General features: G+C 44.2%; 1 pseudogene; it reads left to right on the top strand.

The window, feature by feature from the left end:
- The first annotated feature begins 678 nt into the window (after window positions 1–678).
- Window positions 679–6768, top strand: LOC116091087 (annotated as a pseudogene).
- The last annotated feature ends 418 nt before the right edge of the window (window positions 6769–7186 follow it).

Raw genomic sequence — 7186 nt, 5'->3', positions numbered from 1 at the left:
GGGCTTGGTGGCAGGGTCCTTGGCTAGTCCACCCACCGCCTCCAATTGCACTTCTGAGAGCCAAGCCAGGAAAAGTGCTTTGGCCAGTAGCAGGTTATCCACAAATGGATCCACCTCTAGAGTTCCCACCTGTGCCCGGAAGTCCCACACAGGCGATTCCATCCATGCCTTGGCCGATGGGAAGGGGACAGGCACCACCACCATTTATACAGGTGTACTCCAAGGGATTCCTCCAGCAGAGCTGGTGGTCCCTGAACCCGCTGTATTCCCACCCATGTATTCAGCAGAAAGGGCACCCCAGGTTCTGATAGTATCCACATCAGAAATAGAGAGGGGCCCGGCCCAGAGGACCAGAAGCAGACATGCTGTGGCACCTCCTCAGGCTGAAGCACCAGAGGCAGATTCCACTGCCTTACCCCTGAGACAATGGGACCAGTAGATGACCAAAGTAATCAAGAACATGACTACTGACCCTTCACCATGAATGGCCTTTACAACTGGAGGAGAGAACATGCCAAATTCTCTGAAACCCTAAGAGCTCATTGGTTTTTTTAGACATCATTCTTTTTACCCATCAACCCATTTAGGACAATTGTCAGCAATTGTTATAGATTCTCTTTACCACAGAGGAGAGGGAATGCATCATCCTGGAGGCCCGGAAGAACGTTCTGGGCGCCAATGCCAACCCAAAACCCAACCGATATAGACGAAGGATTCCCTCTCAGGAAACCAGCTTGGAATTATAACACAGGGGAAGGTAAGGAACGTCTCTGAGTCTATTTGCCCTCTCAGAAGGAGGGTCTCAGGGCGGCTGCTAAGCAACCTACAAATTTGACTAAAGTATATGATTTCAGGCAGAGAGATAATGCAGAGTTTCAAGAGAGGATTGTGGATGCTTTCCACCTTTATACACACTTAGATCCTGAAGATCTGTCAAACAGAAACATGGTGGCACTGGCATTCATAAACCAATTGTCACCTGACATAAGAAGAAAGCTGCAGAAACTAGAGAGATTAGGAGGAAAGATTGAGAGATTTAGTGGGAATGGTGGAGAAAAGGTACCATAACATGAAGATGAGATACATAACTAAAGATGAGAAAAAGACTAAGGCAGGGAAGATATTAAGCAAAGATAGGGCAAACATCTTGGTAGCCCATGGCAGTTCAGATCAAAAAGAGAGGAGGCACCAGCTCCAAAACATTGCAGAAGGGAGAGAACCAAAAGAAAGCCTCCAGCCAGAACCCAGAGAGAGCTGTCAACCACCCATGGGTAAGAATCAATGTGCCTATTGTAAAGAAGGACACTGGGCTAGAAAGTGCCCAAAGAAAAAGCTGAAAAGCAAAGTCATGGTCACCTAGGAAGAATACTGAGGGGCTCAGATCCCCTCCCCGAAACCAGGGTAATCTTCAGAGTTGGGGGGAAGCCTCTGGACTTCCTGGTGGACACTGGAGCCCAACATTTGGTGATTGAAAAGGCTAATGGGCCATTATCTAGTAAAAAATCCTGGATCCTCAAGAACACATCAAAACAATCATCTATCATGATCAAGTAGGCTTCATCCAAGGAATGCAGGGATGGTTCAATATACAAAATCCATCAGCATAGTCCACTATATAAACAAACTCAAAGAAAAAAAAAAACATAAGATCATTTCATTAGATGCTGAGAAAATATTTGACAAAATCCAATACTCCCCTTCAAGATAAAAGTCTTGAAAAGATCAGGAATTCAAGGCCTATGCCTACACATAGTAAAAGCAATATACATCCAACCAGTAGCCAACATCAAACTAAATGGACAGAAACTTGAAGTAATCCCACTAAAATCAGGGACTAGACAAGGCTGCCCACTCTCTCCCTACCTATTCAATATTGTATTTGAAGTCCTAGCCAGAGCAATTAGAAAACAAAAGATCAAAGGGATATGCATTGGAAAAGAAGAAATCAAATTAACACTATTTGCAGATGATATGATAGTACACTTAAGTGACCCCAAAAATTCTACCTGAGAACTCCTAAACCTGATAAACAACTTCAGCAAAGTAGCTGGATATAAAATTAACTCACAAATAAGTGGCCTTCCTCTACACAAAGGATAAACAGGCTGAGAAAGAAATTAGGGAAACAACACCTTTCACAATAGTCACAAATAATATACCTTGGTGTGACTCTAACTAAGCAAGTAAAAGATCTGTATGACAAGAATTTCAAGCATCTGAAGAAAGAAATCAAAGATCTCAGAAGATGGAAAGATCTCCCATGCTCGTGGATAGGCAGGATTAATATAGTAAAAATGGCCATCTTGCCAAAAGCAATCTGCAGATTCAATGCAATCCTCATCAAAATTCAAACTCAATTCTTCACAGAGTTGGAAAGAGCAATTTGCAAATTCATCTGCAGTAACAAAAAACTTAGGATAGCGAAAACTATTCTCAATAATAAAAGAACTTCTGGGGGAATCACCATCCCTGACCTCAAGCTGTACTACAGAGCAATTGTGATAACAACTGTATGGTATTGGTACAGTGATGGGAGGTAAATCAGTGGAATAGAATTGAAGGCCCAGAAATGAACCCACATACCTATGGTAACTTGATCTTTTAACAAAGGAGCTAAAACCATCCAGTGGAAAAAAGACAGCATTTTCAACAAATGGTGCTGGCTCAGCTGGCAGTTAGCATGTAGAAGAATGCAAATCGATCCATTCTTATCTCCTTGTTAAAAGTTCAAGTCCAAGTGGACCAAGGACCTCCATATAAAACAAGATATACTGAAACTAATAGAAAAGAAAGTCGGGAAGAGCCTCAAGCCCATGGGCACAGGGGAAAATTTCCTGAACAGAACACCAATACCTTATGCTCTAAGATCAAGAAATGACAAATGGAACCTCATAAAATTGCAAAGCTTCTGTAAGGCAAAGGACACTGTCAATAGGACAAAACAGCAACCAACAGATTGGGAAAAGATCTTTACCAGCCCTATATCTGATAGAGGGCTAATATCCAATATATACAAAGAACTCAAGAAGTTAGACTCCAGAGAACCCAATAACCCTATTTAAAAAAAAAAATGGGTTACAGAGCTAAACAAAGAATTCTCAACAGAGGAATACCAAATGGCTGAGAAGCACCTAAAGAAATGTTCAACATCCTTAGTCATCAGGGAATTGCAAGTCAAAACAACCCTGAGATTCCACCTCACACCTGTCAGAATGGCTAGGATCAAAAACTCAGGTGATAGCAGATGCTGGTGAGGATGGGAAGAAAGAGGAACACTCCTCCATTGCTTTTATGATTCCAGGTTGGTAGAACCACTCTGGAAATCGGTTTGGCGGTTCCTCAGAAAATTGGACATATTACTACCTGAGGACCCAACAATACCACTCCTGGGCATATACCAAGAATATACTCTACCATGTAATAAGGACACATGCTCCACTGTTCACAGCAGCCTTATTTATAATAGCCAGAAGCTGAAAAGAACCCAGATGTACCTCAACAGAGAATGGATACAGAAAATGTGGTACATTTACACAATGGAGTACTACTCAGCTATTAAAAACAATGAATTTATGAAATGAATGGATCTGGAGAATATCATAGTTAGTGAGGTAACCCAATCACAAAAGAACACACATGGTATGCACTCACTGATAAGTGGATATTAGCCCAGTAGTTCGAAATACACAAAGTACAATCCACAAACCACAAGAAACTCAAGAAGGAATACCAAAGTGTGGATACTTCGGTCCTTCTTAGAAGGGGGAACAAAATACCCATGGAAGGAGTTGCAGAGACAAAGTGTGGAGCAGAGACTGAAGGAAGGACAACCCAGAGACTGCCCCACCTGGGAATCCTTCCCATATACAATCACCAAACCCAGACACTATTATGGATGCCAGCAAGTGCTGGCTGACAGGAGTCTAATATTGCTGTCTCCTCACAGGCTCTGCCAGTGCACAATTAATACAGAAGTGGAGGCTCACAACCACAGGGTTCCCAATGAAGGAGCTAGAGAAAGGACCCAAGGAGCTGAAGGGTTTGCAGCCCCTTAAGATGAACAACAATATGAACTACCTAGTACCCTCAGAGCTCCCAGGGACTAAACCACCAACCAAAGAGTACACATGGTGGGACTCATGGCTCCAGCAGCATATGTATAGCAGAGGATGGCCTAGTCAGTCATCAATGAGAAGAGAGGCCCTTGGCCCTGTGAAGGCTCTATGTCCCAGTGTAGGGGAATGCCGGGGCCAGAAAGTGGGAGAGGGTAGGTTGGTGAACAGGGGGAGGAGGGAGGCAATAGGGCATTTTTTTTTCAGAGGGGAAACCAGGAAAGGGGAGAACATTTGAAATATAAATAAAGAAAATATCTAATGAAATAAACAACTGATCTCTAACCCCCCCCCAAAAAAAACCCTCCTGGGTCCAGGGAGCTATAGGCACCAAACAATATGCATGGACTACCCAAAGGACAGTAGACCTGGGGACTGGACGAATGTCCCACTCCCTTATAGTGATTCCTGAATGCCCATACCTCTTGTTGGGGGAGAGATTTATTAACCAAAATGAGAGCCCAGATCTATTTTAACCCAGGAAGGTCCAGCTGATGAACTGAAGCAGAAATCCAATCCAGGTGCTGATGCTTAACTTGGTCTCTGAGACTGAGTATAGACTATATAAATCACCAACCAGCCCTGACCAATACCTAGTTGTCTGGATGGCAAAATTTCCTCAGGCATGGGCAGAGACTGGAGGGATGGAACTAGCAAAACATCGACCCCCTGTATTTGTAGAGCTCAAGCCAGGGGCAGATCCAGTGCGAGTCTGCCACTATTCCATGTCCCAGGAAGCATGGAAGGGGATTACTCCTCATATACAGAAACTGTTGGCCGTGGGAGTCCTCAGGTCATGCCATTCAGTCTGGAACACCCCTTTATTGCCTGTGTAAAAGCCAAAGTCCAATGTCTACCGCCCTATCCAAGATCTGTAAGAAGTTAACCACAAAGTAATGTACATACTTCCCACCTAGCCTAATCCTTATACCCTGCTGAGCTCTCTACCTCCAAATTGGAAATGGTATTCTGTCTTGAATTTAAAGAATGCTTTCTTCAGCTTACCTCTGGCTCCCAAAAGCCAGAAGTACTTTGCCTTTGATTGGCACGATCCTGAAAAAGGTATTAATGGACATCTCACCTGGACTCACCTGCCTCAAGGTTACAAGAACTCCCTCACTATTTTTGATGAAGCTCTGCATGAGGACCTGGGTGAGTACAGAGTTAATAATCCAGATATAACTCTTGTTCAGTATGTAGATGGCCTTCTTGTTGTAGCAAAAACTGAAGAAGGATGCAAAAAAGGGATCCAGAATCTCCTGCAGGCTCTGGGGGACATGGGATATTGGGCGTTGGCCAAAAAGGCACAGCTTTGTAAGACTGAAGTTACCTATCTCGTCTACATTTTAAAAGAAGGCCAATGGAGGCTTTCCACATCAAGAAAGGAGACTGTCCTCGGCATACCCACCCCCTCTCCCCAGAGCCCAAGATGGGTAAGAGAGTTTTTGGGGTCCGCAGGCTTTTGTAGATTATGGATTCTGGGTTTTGCTGAAATAGGCAAACCTTTATATGAGGCCACCAGAGAGACCAAAGACTTTGCTTGGACTCAGGATCATTAAAAGGCCTTCGATAAAATAATACAGGCTCTACTGTCAGCTCCCGCTTTGAGGTTCCCAGACATCACAAAACCATTTCACCTACACGTCAATGAAAGAAACAGAATAGCCAAAAGGGTCTTGACTCAAACCCTGGGACCATGGAAACGGCCTGTGGCCTATCTGTCAAAAAATTAGACCCAGTGGCAGCAGGATGGCCACCTTGCCTCCACATTATTGCAGCTAGAGCATTACTGGTCAAAGATGCAGATAGACTAACTTTGGGACAAAATTTAACTGTGACTACCCCCCCCCCCAATGCAATTGAAGGAGTACTTAAACAGCCACCAGACAGGTGGCTCAGTAATACACGCATGACTCACTATCAGACCCTACTAATCAATCCTGGCTAAGTTACTTTCCAGCTGCCTGCTTCCTTAAATCCTGTGACCCTCCTCCCTGACCCAGACCTGGATCAGCCACTCCACCAATGCAGTGAAATTCTGGCACAAGCATACAGCACCTAACTGGACCTAAAAGACTCACCTTTGCCGGGAGCAGAGCGGACTTGATTTACAGATGGAAGCAGTTTCATTTGAGAGGGACAGAGGAAGGCAAGAGCTGCAGTGACCACAGAAACAGAGGTAATTTGGGCTCAGTCTGTACACCCCCCCCCAGGTACCTCAGCTCAAAGAGCTGAACTGATAGCACTATCCCAGGCCCTTATCATGGGAAAAGGGCTGACCGTCAACATCTACATGGATAGTCAGTATGTATTTGCAACTGCCCACTTAAATGGAGCCATATACCAGGAGAGAAGACTCCTAACTGCAGAAGGACAAAATATCAAAAACAAAGATGAAATCCTACAATTACTTGAAGCCCTATGGTTGCCAAAGAGAGTGGCAATCATACACTGTCCAGGCCATCAGAAAGGAACAATGGCAGTGGCCAGATCTAACAACTTGGCTGTCAGAGCTGCCAAAGAGGTAGCCTTAAAAGAAACAGCCACCTCCGAATTAGCTGCAACTCTACCGGAACCACCCAACCCAAACCTACCAGAATGCCCAGCCTACACGGAAGAAGAAATCAAATGGGCCAAAAATCAGCGCATGAGCTGATGTTCAAAGGGCTGGTGACAGACAGCTGAAGGTAAGCTAATATTACCTACCTCCCTGGCAAGATCTATCCTTAGGAAAATCCATAGTCACTCACATGGGAGTGAAATGAATGGCAGATGCAGTGAGACAATCTAAAGTGACTTTCAGAAACATGCAGTATACTATCGAAGATATAGTGTCAAGCTGCAAAACTTATCAATTGTCCAACACCCACAACACTGCAGAACATCCTGGTTATGAGGTAAGAGACTAAGGCCTACTGGGAAGTTGATTTTACAGAGATCAAACTGGGAAAGTATGGCTACAGGTACTTATTAATGTTCGTAAACATCTTCTCCAGATGGACAGAAGCTTTTCCAACAAAGACTGAGACTGCAAATGTAGTGGCTAAGAAGTTACTGGAAGATATCCTACCCAG

The sequence above is a fragment of the Mastomys coucha genome, chromosome X (assembly GCF_008632895.1).
Source record: "Mastomys coucha isolate ucsf_1 chromosome X, UCSF_Mcou_1, whole genome shotgun sequence".
NCBI lineage: Eukaryota > Metazoa > Chordata > Mammalia > Rodentia > Muridae > Mastomys > Mastomys coucha.
This window is presented reverse-complemented; position numbering and strand designations above follow the sequence as displayed.